The following is a 17,969-nucleotide window of genomic DNA, read 5'->3' on the forward strand; positions in this document are numbered from 1 at the left end:
GGGTAGCTACTGCTTGCTTTGCATGTAATTTTCCTCTCCCATATACAAAAAGAAGTGTTTCTGCTCAAAACTGTTGGTGTTTTCTGTTTGCACACCATTTGTTTTTTCAACTTTAGTGCTTGAAGCAATCAGTAGGCTGTGTGGGATTTTAGAGGTTAGTGGAACCAGTCTCACCTGTGAGCAACATTGGACTCAGAGCCATTATCTGGCAATGTGTGGTTAAAATGAAGGTTTGCCTGCTAAGTTTCACTCTTGATGTTATTGTGAATCATGACATTTGCTAGGTGTTGAATGTGCTGGCACTGAAATGACACATCTCATTTTCTTCTCTGCCTCATTTTACATTAGAATAGTAGATTAATTGTCCCTTTAATGACAGGTGCTTGCCTAGACAAAGCTAAGATCCGGGTTAGAAATGTGTCAGGTAATTCAGGGAGTCAGCAAAGCATGAATTTCACACTGACAATACTGCAGGCATTAATCCCAGATATTTTCCCTTTCTTTCCATGCAGTCAAATAAACCATTATGTGGGTTACTTTAGGACAATAGATCCCTCACAAGATGGGTTTTGTTAGGTGCATTTTCTGTGCTCAAGCATATGCCTGGCTTGGACTTACCTTTTTTTTTTTTTTTTTTTTTTTTAACCCAAAGACAACCCAGGACCTTATTTTATTGTTTTGGGTTTGTTTGGGTTTTTTTGTTTTTCCATGGGTATAATTCAATCCAGCCTAAATCTTAGGCCAGAAAAGGGGATAAGGAAGCTCAAGCTCCAGTGCTTGGGTTGCTCTCTGACAATACACAGGGCAATAACATATGCTAACACGTGCAGTGTTGCATCACTGCAGCAATTTTGCTCTTGCCAGTTCAAAATTATTTTCATTAGAGTCAGCAGAGTACAACAGAACTCAGTGCTGCGTGGATAATTCAAGAGACGAACCTGAGGGATGCCACTGCTTGGTTCCAGGGTCAGATGGCTGACTGAGAAATGAATAGGATATGGGTTTTTTGGGCATGTTTCCAACAAATAATCCTCAGGAAATCAGGCTGTGAAGAAAACAAGATTTTATCCTCAGCAAAAACATTGCTAGATACAACTTCAGAGCAGTATCCTCAGAAAGGCTTTCCCCCTCATAGTCCTGCACTTTGTTCTTCATTGGCAGTGCAGCTGAGCCTGCTGTGTCCCTGCTTTGTGGAAGACAGTTGTGATCATGCTCCATCTGAAGGGTGGTGCTGCCACTGTTTTCAGCAGAAAGAAGAGGCATTTACTTTAAGTGGCCATGTTAGCTCCCAAGTACAGCAGCTGATGTCCATCTCTTGTTCTTGTTGATCAAAATGTGGAGCAGACAGCTCCTTCTTGAGGCACTTTCAAGGGTAAAGAGTCAGGAAGACTAGATCACTCTTCAGCTCTTGGGAGAGGTGGTGTTTGAGCCAAATACCCTGCAGAACTAAACTTGGAGGCAATGCAGCTACACATGCCCCTCGACCAGAAGTGTGTCAGGCACAGGTTGTATATCCAGAGCATTTCAGCTACTTGTGTTCCTTGACCAGCCATGTGTCAGACACAAGTTGTATATCCAGAGCATGGGCACCTTTGAGAAGTGGCAGTGGCACATTTCAGAGAGGGGGAAAATCCTCTGAAGTGATCAACATCAATTGCAGGGTAATTTGCTAGGGAAATAAAACTTTCTGTCTCTATAGTCAAGTGAGTCTAGGTTATCAGCCCTGCTGGACAATTGCAAAGTTTGTTCCAGTTGTTCTCCATAGCCTTCAAAAAGCACAGTTGTATCATAGAATCAATGAATGGCTTGAGCTGGAAGGGACTTTAAAGCTCCAACCCCTCTGTTATGGGTAGGAACACCTCCCACTACATCATGATGCCCAAAGCCTCATCCAGACCGGTTGTAAACACTTCCAGGGATGAGGCATCTGCAACTTCTCTGAGCAACCCATTCCAGTGTCTCACCACCCTCATAAGTAAAGAACTTCTTCCTAATGTCCAATCTAAACCTACCCTGCTCTAGTTTAAAACCATTATCCTTTGTCCTATCACCACAGGCCCTTATATACTATAATGTTCTTCTGGAAGATCATGGTCACAAGAGACTTCATGAATGCAAATCATGTGAGCTGACATGATGCTTGAGACTGTGGGGATGGAGAAGAGAGGAGAGGAGAGGAGAGGAGAGGAGAGGAGAGGAGAGGAGAGGAGAGGAGAGGAGAGGAGAGGAGAGGAGAGGAGAGGAGGAGAGGAGAGGAGAGAGAGGAGAGGAGAGGAGAGGAGAGGAAGGAGAGGAGAGGAGAGGAGAGGAGAGGAGAGGAGAGGAGAGGAGAGGAGAGGAGAGGAGAGGAGAGGAGAGGAGAGGAGAGGAGAGGAGGAGAGGAGAGGAGAGGAGAGGAGAGGAGAGGAGAGGAGAGGAGAGGAGAGGAGAGGAGAGGAGAGGAGAGGGTTTGGTTCTTCAGCTCTTCTACATGCTGTGGAGAAAAGCAACACAATTTGTAGTCTTTATTTTTCAGAGTGCCTTTGATCTCTTTTTTTTTTTTTTTCAGCAGAATGTACATAACTGCCATTATGTTACTTTTGGAACACTTCATCATAAACTTAATTATTACTTAATTCAAATGATGGAGTACACAGGAGAAGGAAAATAATTTGTATGGTTACTCATGCATACTGTTGCTTTGGTTTTGCTTTGGAGTATTTATTGTGGCTCATGGTTTGTACAAAACAGACTCTAGTTTTATAGGTTTGATAGAATTTGAATATCACTGTTTGGACTTCTTTCCTGAATGTGTTTATCTAAAGCAATTCTGCTTTTCCTAGCACTCTGAGAGAGGACACTGATGTCCTAAACTATAGATGTCTTCAAATAATGCTTATTTGTGTTCACAAAGACTCAGCCCACCACTGCTTAAGCTCTGACGAGGAAAGATGTCATTAACTCAGTACTATTTTGTGTTTGCAAAGAGCAATAGATTGGTGGAAAATAAATCAGATTTCATTTCACTCAGAAAAGGTCATTATTCTCTTCCAGTACTGAGTCAACACAGAAGTCCATATGCAGGTCTCTGCCTTCCTCTGCTTTTTTAGTGGAAGGATGAATTAATTTTATTCTTGGAAATGTTAGAGGACAGCAAATTTTGGGAATAATTTTCCCAGCTATTAGAATTTGTTTCTAATGCTGGTTTTTCATTTGAATTGTTAATTGTCTTCTTATTTTAAAATGAAGGCTGCCAAGACTGGTAAAGAAAACAAAATACAGGACTTGGCCATATGCAAAGTCACTGCCCTGGTGTGCCACTTACCATCCTCCCATCTCTCAAAGGACAACAGGTCTCTTATTTGCAAGAAAGCTGACTGCTGAAAACATGCTCTTTGCTTTTCTGTCTGCTTTTTGCACTTTGGCTATTTTAACAATATTTTGCCTGTAAGTGAAAACTTCTTTAGAAGAGAAGGTAGAAGTCTGCCATGGATTTGCACACTAAAGAAAGAAGAACACTTGCAGGTCTGCTGTACAAGCCTTAAATGCAACATCCTAAGCAATACAGCAAATTATATTGGGGGCTGGGAATGCAAGAGACATCTTCAGAATTCACTCCTGCATCTTTCTTTCATGTCTTCATTGCACCCAGGCATCACTGGCATGGACTGCCATGGAAAATGAAGGACACGACACAAAAGCTTTTTTGTGTCTTGTGAATTGCTCTAACTGCTTGGATGTCTCTAGAGATATGATAATTTCCTTTGCTTCATACTTTCAGGATGAAAATTCAGATAAGAAACACAGAAAATCATAACCCACATCCATCACTGGGGTAACTCTGCTGCCTTTGAGGGAAAGTTATCCAGAGCAGCTTTGGCCCATCCTATTAAAACAGGAGCTCAGCTCCACCTGGAACTTTTCCTTGAAGTTGAAAGAAATAATAAATTCAGGACCTTTAATACAAATGCTATTATAATGCCTACTTAATCCTTTTTAATGCATTTCAGTTTCATTAGTTTGAAAGGTCTGATGCTATCAGGACCCTACTTATCACTGGTCCCCAAAGTAGTTTATTTTGCCAGCTGAGAATGCAGTGTCACTAGCTACCACCTCTTCATTTGCCAGCTCTATTTTTCTGCTTCATCTTATGCTTTCCCACTTCACATCAGGATGGTATAATTGTGCCATAGGTGACAAATACATTATTCCTTCTCCTTATACTGAACTTCCTGTCTTAATTACCAAACTCATTTTTCCTTCACATCCCACTCGCTCATTACTCAATTTCAATTATGATACAGATTTCCCTTAGACTTTAATTGCTTCTTGAGCTTAAAAGGATAAATTAGTTTTCTTATTAACCCTTTGACATCTCATTAAGGTCACTGAATAGGACAATTCTCTTTTCTCATGGCATGCTGTCCAGATTGTGTCAGTTTGCAGGAATACTAGGAGGCTTAAAAGGAATTTGACACAAACATTATTAGTTTTTGCTGGTGTGACATCAGCATCTGTGGCATATGATATTTTTTGCCTTCACAGAACTATCTGATAGACACAATGTCTGTCCTTGTGCGACATGGAGAAGATACTGGTTTCTAACATGAGTGCTGTTGGTTTCACTTCGTTCACAATGTTCACATTCACTTTGTCTTTTGAAAACATTCACAGGGATGGAGGAGAGCACAAATGATCCCCTCTGTGTAGCTTGAGCCAGCCTCTGATATGATGACTTCAGACAGAATGAGAGTTCAGGTTTTCCCTCCCACCTGCACACAAAAGCCTGCAGCCCTGGTGTGTTTATGAGCAGCAGCAATAATATCCTTTACAAGGCTTTAAAGAGAAACCACATTTCAATTCCTCCCTAGCTCTGCACTGTGTTAGGCCATTTTGTCACCATCAATTTGATAATACAAGTTGTAAAGCCCTGATTTTTTTGTTTCTCATTCAAATAGGTACTGAAGGTGTTCAGTGTTTTGCAATATTCCTAGCACTCCTTGCTGCTTTAGCCCTTTCAGTTTGCCCATGGTTTACAGCTTTGTCCATAGGCTATGAGCTCTCTGTGTGCTGTGCACACCAGCTTCTGCCTTCTGCTTTCTCTCTTTCCTGTGAGCTCTGCATCAAGGTAGCACATCATGATACTTGTTGATTCACCAAAGGTGTCTGTGAGTTGCTGATGCTTACAGAAGTCTCAAAGTAGCTGGGAAAAAATCTGAATCCCTGATGTGAAAGCAAATCATGAAATGAAAACCTTGCAGCAATTAAAATCTAGTTACTTTATAGAGATACCCTAAAACTAGAAACAGTAAATATTTCATATGTCTGACTGCTTTTGGTGCCTAGGGCAAACTGGATGTTTTTCTGCTTATCAGCTCTCCACTCATTGGAGGCTCTCACATCTATTTGCTAAGAATGAGCTGTCCCACATACAAGTCACATATTGGTTCTGCTGAATGCTATTAAGCATCCTAAAGATGAACACTGATTAAAATGAGCAGATTTGGGGCTAGAATGGGATGAAATATGCATGGACAAATTGTTTCATAGATTAAAAATTTATTTTGTAAGTGTCCTCCAGAAACATCTGGCCTCAACTGGGGAAAAAAAAACCCTATATTATTCACAGATTTTCTTGTCAGATGAGCAGCTGTCATTTCAGATGAAAAGTTCATGTTTTTTTCTAGCAGTATTTTTTCCTAGCTCATCCCCAAAAGATGTATTCAGAACATAAGGAATCATCACATCTTTTTTGTCACCTCAGTAACAATCTGCACCTTGATTACTCTGATAGCCATAACCTGAACATTTTGCAATCTGAAGAAATTTTTTTTCTTTAAATCATGGAGATAATCCACTGAATCTCCATAAAAAATCACATTCCTGTGACATGTTAAACACAGTCTGTAGATAAGTAAGGTGATATTAACCTTAGAGCTGCCTTCCAATAGCTGAAGGGCTCCTACAGGAAGGATGCAGAGGGACTTTTCATGAGGGTGTCTAGAGGCAGGACAAGGGGGAATGGTTTGAAGGTGAGGGACAGTAGAGTTAGATTGGATCTGAGGAAGATGTTCTTCACTATAAGGGTGATGAGACTCTGGAATAGGCTGCCAAGGGGAGGTTGTGTTTGCCTCCTCCCTGGGTCCAGGTTGGATGAGGCTTTGAGCAGCAGAATCTAGTTGAGAGGTGTCCCTGCCCATGGTGGGGAGGTTGAAGTAGATGATCTCTGAGGTCCCTTCCAACCAGAGCCATTCTGTGATTCTCTGATTTTCAATACATTTTCCAAAATCACATTTCCCTTGCCCTGCATCCCTAGGTTCCTACAAACACCTTGTAATGAGATGTAGCTACTTTTTGATTAGCACAGGGATGAACATTCTTCTGTTTCTAATTTTTCTTGCACCGATGTGACATCTCTGCTGATTACTCACATTATGGTTAATTTGCAACTGATAATCAGTCCTAGTTTCTTAATAAACTTCTCATTAAACGACTGGAGCTGTCACTTTACCTCCTTGTTACTCTTCCCAAGAATAATCTGTGACCATTATGCAAAAGGAAAGCCTGCTGGACGTCACACATGTCATTTGCAATCATGTACAAAAGCTTCAAAAGGAGCTTGTTAAATAAACACCCTTCATAATTCATTACTGGAAGATAGAAAGGTAGAACTAATCACCACATTGCCCCTCTCTGTTGCCATATTTGGCTTTTTTGAAGTAGAGGTCTGCTCAGCCAGGGCATATTTTAAAAGCCCATTGCAAAATAGTCTCAGGAAAATCCCTGGACTTCTTGTGCTTTGTTTAGACCACAGTAAACCCAGCAGCTGATTAGTACAGAGGCTCCAGAGGAGGAAGACTCTTGGAGGTTTATTCTGAAAGTGTTGCCTTCAGGAATAAGTGATACAATTAAGTCTTGATGCATAACAACTTATCTTGATTTAACAGAGCCAAAGTAAACTTCCAAAGGAACATTTTGAGCCGGTAGTGAAAATGTGTCATTCAACACAGCATGAAGAGAAGAAAAACCTGTAGCCGTTTGTGTTAGTAGCAAGAAGTTCTTTGGTACAAGTGTGGTAGGACTTTGGGAGGTTGTGAGGCTGCTGAGGGAGGTTATGGCTGCCTCCTTCCCATGGCTGGTGAAGGCCAGGTTGGATGAGTCCTTGATCAGCTGAGTCTAGTTGAGAGGTGTCCCTACCCACGGTGAGGAGATTGGAGTAAAGGAGCTCTGAGGTCCCTTCCAACCTGAGCCATTCTGTGATTCTATGATAACCATAAAAAGGAACCAAAATATGCTTACGGCTAACTGCCCCACTTTAGAGGGTGTGCAGTAGCAGTTAGGTTACACTAGCCTGCCAGGATTGCCTGTATTGCCAAATAAAACAGTTTTTGATATATCATTTTCCTGGGGATGATCCTTCAGTTTGGCCTTTTGAGCAACTGAGAGACTATAAGGATTCTTATAACCTCATCTCAGGTTCTACCAATCATGTGCTTTGACAGTTTTTCATGAAAAACTAAATATTAAACCATGAGAGTTGGAGTAAGATTTGAAGTTAAGATTCAGTGCTTTGAAGGATTTATCTTTTCTTTTTCGACTGAGTGGGTTTCACCTTGACAGGGACAGCATAAGTAATAATAATTGCAGGGTAGTGCTTCAAAAGAGGATAAGAGATGAATTCAAGAAGGCAAGCTTGCCACAAATAAGCTAAAAACCTACCTCTTCTGGAAGGCAGCTCTGCCTGTGGTTCCCATGTATACATTCTATATGTTCATAAACCCTCAACAATAGCATGCCAGTATTTTATCCCAGGGAAATGTTTGCTGCAGTTGCTTCTGAAATACAGATTCATGCAGTTTCCTCATTGTCTTGCTTTTCCAATCAGGATTTGTAGGACAATCAAAACATTCTGAAGAGTTTATGCCATATGGTCCTGCAGCAGCAAGTTGCAGTAGCTCTATCTCAGCTGTGACTGAACAAGTGGAGTCTGTAGGACCTACTTATCCACTGCTTTATGTGAATCTTTTTTCCTTAAATTATGAGGATGATCAGAGGGCTGGAGCATCTCTCCTATGAGGACAGACTGAGAGAGTTGGGGCTGTTCAGTCTGGAGAAGAGAAGGCTCCGAGGTGACCTTCTTGTGGCCTTCCAGTATCTGAAGGGGGCTACAAGAAAGCTGGGGAGGGACTTTTTAGGGTGTTAGGTAGTGACAAGAACAAAGCTGGAACTGGGGAGATTCAGACTGGATGTGAGGAAGAAGTTCTTCACCATGAGGGTGGTGAGACCCTGGAATGGGTTGACCAGGGAGGTGGTTGAGGCCCCATTCCTGGAGGTTTTTAAGACCAGGCTGGATGAGGCTCTGGCCAGCCTAATCTAGTGTGAGGTGTCCCTGCCCATGGCAGGGGGGTTGGAACCGGATGATTCTTGTAGTCCCTTCCAACCCTGACTGATTCTATGATCTAGAGAAGCTTATTCCCAGTGCACTCACATAAATTAAATGTGCTGCATCTCTGTATCTAACCTACATTTGTTCTCCTTTTAATGTGCTGCTACTGCTATCTCAGAGATAAACATTCATTGCTTCTGAAAAGCCTCTTCTTTTACTGTTTCCATATCATCCTCAGGAAGCTAAACTTAACAAACAAAAAAAATCCCAACCAACCAAAAAACCCCACAAAAACAAACAAACAAACCAAAACAAAGAAAAGAAAGGAAGGGAGGAGGGAAGGAAGAAAGGCAGGACAGTAAGGCAGTCAGTATTTATGACAAGTTCATTGGGTGTTTTCCCTCTTGGGATTTATGCTGACTTTAGGGAAATTGTCAGAAGTGATGGCAGCAGGAAATAGAGCTCTGCTCATTAGGACATAACCTATGAGCTAATGACATTCTATGTTTTCAGGGACTATAAAACATTCAAAACAGAAGTGCCTTTCACCACCTCTCTTAGTGTGTCTTGGGTATTTTCACGTGCTGGGACACCAGTATTCATTTTTAGTATAAAGTCTTAGGAGCTTTCTTTAGGCTTTTCTTGACTTTTCTCAGGAGTTATTCTCCATATTCTACCTTTACATTGCTGTGCACTGGCCACTACAGGTGTGCTTTATTCTGCACAGCTTAGTTTATTTTTTTTTCCTGTGCTTTTATCAAATATCCTTTAGGGTTGTATCACCACAGACACAAAACCTGACTAAGGAGTGACTGTAAAATATTAGGAGGCACTATTTCCCTTTACTCTATACATTAAAATGTTTACCTTAGGAACAGGACTCTTGTCTAGTTCCATATGTTCTGTGATTGTAGCTATAAAATAAGCTAATCCTTTCCAGAAACCAACTGCTTTTCATTAAGGAACAATTACAATGATCCAATTGTCTGTGAGTGTGCTGCAAAGTATTTTGACAGGATTAAATTTTTAGTTACACACCATCATCAAGTTTCTGTCACATTTCACCATTGCTGACTTGAAACAGAAGAGGAGTTTTGATATCATTTATTCTGCACTACATATTGTATAATTATTCAGATGTTTCATTTCATTTGTGCTTTCCTATTTGTTTTAAATGTTATTACTTGCTTCAATGCTTTTTCATTTTGGTGAATACACTGATAAATATTTCTATCAATTGCAGATATGATTTTTGCATAAGGAACCGAAATCCTACTACTGTGGTTTAATACAATATTAGACACCAGAAGACCTTGTAGAAGCAATTAGAAAGTCTGTGCATGATTCTGATTATTGAGTTATTAAAAAATGCTCTTAAGGGATTTCTTGAGCTAAAAAAAGAACATTAGAGCTGTTAGTTTCACTGGCAGAGTTTTAGATGTCCTCACTGTGGACAAAGGACTATCACAGTCACTCCAGTTTGCATATAAGATTCAGTGAGGATGATTCCCAAGCTGCAGTTTCCTTTTTATCTTTCCAGGGAAGGAATGAGCATTTCTGTGTCAAGGCAGCTCCCTCAGCCACTTAGGAAGGGCTGTGCCTCAGACTGCACAGTGGAGATGAGATATAAACCATCTCTGATCTAAGATCATCTTTTGGATGTCTTCACGCATCTGGTGCTTGTTTCCTCATTGAGAATGGGATTTTAAATCAGGACTATGACCTTGCTCCATGAGCAGCCGTTCTAAAACCAATAGGAGTATTTGAATGTGAATGTGGCAGACTCAGTCTTCCATCTAGAGCTACTTCTTCCTTTGCAGATTCAGGCACAGAGACATTCAAACAATTATGCCTGAACAGTTGTGGGCAAACCTTTTTATTATTGTTGTTGTGGGTTTGGTTTTGGTTTTTTCTTTTTCTCACTGCTGGGAATCATCCTAGAATCATGGAATCACAGAATGTCTCAGGCTGGAAGGGACTTCAAAGATCATCCACTCCAACCTCCCCACCATGAGCAAGGACACCTCTCAACTAGACTCTGCTGCTCAAGTCCTCATCCAACCTGGCCTTCAGCACCCTAAGGGAGAAGGCAGCCACAACCTCCCTGGGCAACCTACTCCAGAGTCTCACCACCCTTGTTCTGAACTTCCTAAGCCCCAGTCTAAATGCTGCTCAAAGCCTCAGCTTCAAACCATTCCCCCTTGTCCTGTCTCTAGACACCCTCATGCAAAGTCCCTCTGCAGACTTCCTGGAGGATCCCTTCAGGTACTGGAAGGCAGCTCTAAGGTTCCCCCAGAGTCTTCTCTTTAGCCTGAACAACTCCAGCATACAACAAGTCTTAGTTAATGCTCCTCAATGGTGACACAGCAGAGTGTTTGTGGTAAGTTTTATGTGTATCATGATGCTCAGAAATTCTCTGGAAGCAGTGGCATAATACAGAACATTTCCTTATGGATTGGACTTTTTCAATATCATACTTTAGGATATTATAGATCTTACATCTATGATGTTTTAATTAGTTATATAACACATATTAATCCAACCCCAAAGTATTACAGCCTAAATACTTATTGCCTATGTAGAGGGATTCTTTCTAATGAGGTGGCTGGCATCAGAGTGCAATCCCTCCTACCCTTTGCTTTTGTCTTCCCAATAGGAAGTCTTCACAGCCAGCAAGGAAGAACTGCTTGCAGAACATTGCCTGGTAATATTTTTCATTTCCTGTGCATATTTTAATGCAATCAACACAGCTTACATCTGCAGAGCAATCAAATTACAAAGTCAACATAATCCAATGGGATGCTGAAGAGAAAAATAATCAAATTCAGATTAGTATTAATTGCTGTAGTCTCTGCACCCGGATTTAAAAACAAAAACAAACCCAAGAGAACTACAGCATAGAACTTCCTCTCTTTAATTGTAACATTTTGAGTGGGAAAAAAAAAAAAAACACAATCAAGCAAACCACCAACCTTCCCCTAGAGAACCAACCCCAAAACTTCAGCTGCTGTATATTCTCCTTCTGTTCCTGTCAGGACTTGTCAAAACAGAGATTTAGATACGTATTCCTCAGACATCCCAGTGAAATGATTTATCTTTTTTCTTTTCCCTTGTAACTTTTATTAGTTAATTACCCATCTCTAAGATGGAAATATTATCCTCATTTCACACAGCCAAGGATTCCTATAGAAGATTTGGAGTTCTGGTTCTGGAACCAAATTAAGATTAACATGTCCATTACTAACATGGGCCCCACTGTCAAGAGTGGTTTTATTTTCATTTGTTCATGCAGCCAACAATGAATGCAAACCCAACAGCTAACAAAAGATAAATTACCATTTCCAGAAGTCCTCCCCAGAGGTGTCTTTACCCCTCCATTAGAAAGCAGCTGCACATACAATTAATTCAACACTTGTAACTGGGAGGGGTGGGATTTTTAGTACAGGGAGAAATGAGCACTTGGGGATGAGGACAGAAAGCTAGCAATGCAGATTTATTAGCTATAAATTAAGAATATTACTATTCTGTCAGCAACTCACATGCTTTAGTTCCCCTCCTGCCCCCTCCATTCATCTCTCTTTTTTTGGTTGCATCTTATGCCAGACACCCTGTATGTGTCCTTACAGACAATGAAAGCAAAGCTTTTTAGTGGTAGTGTCACAGGAATGAGGTGTGAATGGGTAGCTGGAGAAGTGGCACATTTCTGAAAGCAATAATAAGGACAGAAACATTCTTGTTAGCTTGGACCACGACCACTGGGCTTGTTGTGGTAAGTTTTGCAGTCTAAGAGTGCTCTGACTTGCCTGCCTTTCACCCAAAGCATGGAAAACATAGAATCCTAGAATGGATCAGGTTGGAAGGGACCTCAGAGCCCATCTACTCCCACCTCCCAAACATGGGCAGGGACACCTCTCAACTAGACTCAGCTGATCCAACCTCATCCAACCTGGCCTTCAACACCCCCAGGGAGGAGGCAGCCACAACCTCCCTGGGCAGCCTATTCCAGAGTCTCACCACCCTCCTACTGAATAACTTCTTCCTCAGATACAGTCTAAACCTACTTTCCCTTGACTTCAAACCATTCCCCCTTGTCCTGTCCTCATGAAAAGTCCCTCTGCAGCCTTCCTGCAGGATCCCTTCAGGTACTGGAAGGCAGCTCTAAGTTTCCCCCAGAGTCTTCTCTTCTCTAGCCTGAACAACCTCATCTCCCTCAGCCTATCCTCATAGCAGTGCTCCTGGCCCTCCTCTGGACTCACTCCAGCAGCTCTGTTTCCTTGTGCTGAGGACACCAGAACTGGATGCAGTATTCGAGGTGGGGGTCTCACAAGAGCATTGTTTTGTACATTGCTCTGACACAGTTTACTGCCTAAAGAAGATGGAATTTAAAATGGCCTGTGCTGATGAAGAGTGGCATTTTCACTATTAAATATCTTTCTTACAGAGGAAGGAGACAGCAAATGTAATTAAAAACATAATTGGATAGATAATGCTGCTTAGCCAGACAGAAACGTAAGACATAGGACCAAGGCTTTGTTTCTGTAGCAATAGCTTCCACTAGGCATTTAGGGGTTCCCTTGGAACAAAAAGCAATGGCTGCACCTATAATTACATCTTCTCTCATTTAATTACCTGTAGAATTCAGGCAAGATGGCAACAAGTAAATGAGAAGTTATCAATTACTACATTAGCACACTTGTAACCAGTGAGATCTCACAGATGACTCTAAATTGGTGGAGTTTGGGTTTGAGCAGTTAGTCAATCATAAGGAAGTGCTCAAAACTGACTGCAATATGTCTGGCTAGCAGCAGAGAGCTTCATAATAATAACCTGTACAGTGGTAAAGTGCAAAATTAATTTCTAGATTGAATTTCATCATCAGCCAGAGCTGTCAATGGTCAAGTGGTAAAACAGATGTACTTGCTCCCTTGTCATTACAGGTTAACCTTCTCAATTACACACAGCACACATGAAGCAAGAGAAGTGCAAATAATGCAGTGATCCTTTCTTTCCAAAGAATGACTAAAAGTGAAGAGAAAGCTTCCTAATCAAAGCAGAAGGATCTGATTTTGCATTTTCAGTGGAAACCCCTGCCCCTCAACATTGCCACTGAAGTTTGAACATAAGCAAATCCAGTACAAGAGAAACAAGAGTCTGCGCCTTGAAACAAACAACCTTAACACACAGGGCAAATACAAACTGACTTTCAGTGCCAGCTGGTACCACACTTCTAGGACACAGAAGTCCTTTTTCTTTATGCTTGAGGAACTTCCAAACCATCTGACATTGCTGCACAGGAGGTTCCACCTCAACATAAGGAGGAACTTCTTCACTGTGAGGGTTACAGAGCACTGGAACAGGCTGCCCAGAGAGGTGGTGGAGACTCCTTCTTTGGAGACTTTCAAGACCCAACTGGATGTGTTCCTGTGTGACCTGTTCTAGATTCTATGGTCCTGCTCTGGCAGGGGGTTGGACTCGATGATCTTCGGAGGTCCCTTCCAACCCCTAACATCCTGTGAGCCTGTGACAGAGTTGTAAGTAAGTACAGGGTATGGGTTCAACATCCTTCCTCTTGAGGTTCTTCAGCTCTCTAGCCATTTTCATCTGGAGACAAAAAGGAATTGGAAGGATTAGGAGTGCTGGTTTCTGACCTAAACACACACACACACAAAAAATCCTTAAGTCTATTTTATATGCACTAGCAATGGAAGAAAGGTTTTGCATGATAGAAAGAACATAACAAATGCAAACTCTTATCCATAAGGTGTAAGCCAAATGTCAAGTTAGTAATGGGCGTGCATTAAAAAAGCATCTCTAAACAGCCAGGTTAACCTAGAGGCAGAAACCACTGCCTACAAAGTTTAGCAGCTTTGGGATTAAGTTGTAGCTCAGTCTAGACTCTTGGCATCATGGCTATAGACTAAGCACCCAGGATCTCCCACAGATTTTAGGCTTCTGCAGACCACCTCATTGTTAGATGCCTCACAATTTCAGTATTGGCAAAAGGATGGGAAGCCAGGAGCACCATTACTCACATCAGTACTATAGTGCCTGCAGGACTGCAAAGAGCCATGAAGTTAGACAGCAGTCACTAAAGTCTTATGCAAAATCATAGTAACAGAATTTTAATCTTATTATTTAGAGTTATTATTTTTTGGAAATTATTATTACATCTTTAAAAAAAATAAAAGGGAGTTCCTCCTTCCCATATTAATGCCAAATGCAATATATTGATTCTTTCATGTTAGTACAAAGAAAAATAAATTCTAGTTCTCAAGGCAGGACTAAAGGTAAACTTTTTTCCCCCCAGATCTAGCAATTTAGTAATTATAAATGTATTCATGTAAGCATGGGTCTGTATGTTCACATGCATCTGAATAAACTCGACCTCATTTGACAGCTGGAAAAATATGGTTCTGGTTTGCTTCTGTTTGAAAGGAGTCTCTCTGGATCCCTGACAACTCTTTAGCAGACGAATTTTGTTTGTTACATTCAGGGAAAGTTAAGAATCTTCTGTTGTAAGCAGAAATGGACCAAGTGGCCGCAGGTGTTATTCCCATGAGTGCTCTGTGTTGCCTTGTGACCCCATAAACACATTGCCCTTGCTAGCAACAAGCCACAGGCTTTGTGGTAAACAGAAAACACATTCCAGGACTTGTCAGATTTTGTTTGGATCTGTCTTGGTCTGCCTTAAGCTTTGTCTTAGGTGGTTTAGCTGCAATTGTCTATCAGCCAGCTGACTATTACTACGGTGGTTCAGCTTTTGCTGAGCTTTGCAGGACATGTTGTGGTATAACACAGGCTGGGTTATGTTTGTCTGTAGCCAAGAAGCAAAGAAGTACTTGTTCTGTACAGTGTGGACTGCCTGTAGCCCTTGAGAAAAATTCTAGTTTCCAAAGGACTGCAGGCCTGGGAGCAGCACTACCAGCACTAAAAGCAGCACTAGCAACACCACCAATTATCCAGCCTCTGTGAAGCTCACCTTGCCCTGCAAATCCAGATGGAACCTTGCAGACCACTGACAAAAGAGTGAGGCAAGAAGGTTGCCTTGCTCTTTGCTGACTCAGCCTTCTCTCTTATCACTGTGAACTTCTCTAGCAATCAGGACTGCTGTGTGGATCTGGTCTATGTGTCTGGATGCTCTGCTCCTCTGGCCTGGGCACCCTGTGACAGCTTCCCTGCTCGGTGAGGGTACTGCCTGGCTGTCACCTCCAGCCCAGCTCACTTTCCTCTGTGTAGCAGCCCAGTCTTGCTGCTGTCTGACAGAAATGACATCAAACACCTGCTCTTGCTGCCTGTGGATGTGTAAATCAATTTGTACAAACATAATTGTGCCTGCATAAGCAGTTGGTGGCTTTCTCCTGGGCATACAAAACTCAAAGGAACCACATGCAAGAGCAGAATGCTTTACACTGCAACATCCTCCCTGGTTAGACTGCTGAACAAATTAATTTTTAAATAATCTTGCTAGCTGGCCTGAAGTGTAAGGACAATAATTCCTATCCCCTACATAATGCTTTTCATTTTGAAAATGGTTTAAATAAATGTAACAACTGAAACTACTCCAGATACCCTTGTAAAGCAACAATTAATAATCCTTTATACTTCCATGGTGTCTGCCAACTGATGTTCTTGTAGCATTTAGCACATTTAATATCTAAAGGCTCATGCAGTTTCTGTGTATCAAGCCTTACGGGGCCAGGTGAGTTCCCAAGCACTAACAATTTTAAAAGAAACAGCTTCTCCCTTGCATGACAAATGGAAATAAAGGATGAGCTTCCTGAACCTCTTTGGAGATATTAAACTCTACATTTAGCACTTAAGTTTTGTTCCTTTTTTTTTTTTTTTTTTTTTTTTTAGGACAAACTGAAACATAGAAAGATGAAACAAAGAGTGGATGTCTGGAAATAAATAGACTTCTCACTGACCCTCACTGCCTTCCCATGAGGCACATATGTCTCCCAGAATGGAGGGGCCACAGACACTGCTGTTGTTCCCATCAGTCTCTTCCCGTGAATTCCTGGAGGGCTGTGAAACTCAAGAACCCTCATGCCCCACAGGATGTTATCAAGCAAAACCCAACACATGCTGCCTCTCCTTGGCTGTGATTTTACCATCAATATGATAGTGGGTAGGTTTCTCTAGCTCTTGCAGCTTTTCCCCATATTATAAACAATGTGATGGCTGTAGACATCTGGCATATGTTGCAACTCCTTTGATTAATACCAGCTTTGGAAATGCTTAAATGAAATACACTGTGTTAAAGACACTTTCTGGTTCAAAATGGCAAAATATAACTGGTAAACAGTTTCCAAGGAATGTTTTGCTCTTTAAAAGCAAATACAGAGCATGCAGGAAATCTCTGAAGCTGAAGACACAGATGGTAGTGTGAAACCTGAGGAAGTGCCAGGAATCCACCCTTCTCCTGTAGAACAATAAAACACTTATATGAATGTGAAACATTATAATAGACCCAACCTCAAAGTGCTGACTTTGCTGAGAGATTCTGTGCAACGTGGGGATCTACCAGAACCCTGCTGATAACATGGCAAGCCCACAGATTGCTTTGCTTGTGCAACCCAGTTCTATCAACAAAAGAAGACTATAAAACCCTTTTCCATGTACTTAAATCCTCTAGGGCAGCTTAACCAAGCCATTAGAAACTTCCCAGGCTTGACGCATGGCCGGCATGGTGCACCATGCCTCATTACACTGTGACTCTGTGTCAGCAGCACAGCTTGCCACCAGCCTTCTCCCTCGTGCCCCAAGTACAGCTCTGCAGCTCAGTAGCACTGTTTCCTTCCCAGAAACTGAAGAAGATAAGAAAAGGACAGCAAAATCCCCAGGTGCACTGGAAAGGAAACTTTCCCTCCTCTCCTAGGATATACAGTTGAAAAGGTTTCATAAGCAGATATCCCCAAGTTGTATGTTGCTGCCCCAGTCCTGGTTTTAGATACACCTCTGTAAGACAACTGCTGGTTCACCCTTCACACAGGGCACAAAAGTAGCATAGGAGCACTGCAAGCCTGGAAGATAGGGTTGAGGCTGACACTTGTCTTACATCCATCTGTCTAAGGCCAGACTACCTCTCAGGTCCATTTTGTAGACTCTCCCAAAACCTGCAAGTCAGGAAGGATGTAAAGAATCTCTAGACTGTGAACTTCGGCTCATAGCTTTGGTTTTTCTAGTATTTTTGCATAAGCCTACCTACCCTGGAGCCTGTTGAGCAGTAGTCATTTCAGAGGGGCTGGGAAGCAGCTGGTGGTTTACACCTGCTGGCTCCTTCCCATTTTGAGAGTGGACTGGCAGCAGAAGGGACACCAAGGGAGAGACTGGAAGGACATGTGATGTTGTGAAGACTTGCAGCAGTTGAGACCCCCTTGTGCTTACATCTGAGCACAAGGAGATGTGGCACTTTGGGGAGCTCACCCACCACACACTAATTAAGGCAGGCACTCATTACAAGCATGTGAATAACCAGTGACTGCATTTTAACTAAGATACAAGAAAAAAGAAGAAGTTATAATTATTCCAGTAAGAGCCATCAGTTGATAGTAGTACCAGAACCCTTTGTTCAATGAAGACCTGGTTAGCAAAGCTTGAGCTA

Source organism: Indicator indicator, chromosome 20, assembly GCF_027791375.1.
Source record: "Indicator indicator isolate 239-I01 chromosome 20, UM_Iind_1.1, whole genome shotgun sequence".
NCBI lineage: Eukaryota > Metazoa > Chordata > Aves > Piciformes > Indicatoridae > Indicator > Indicator indicator.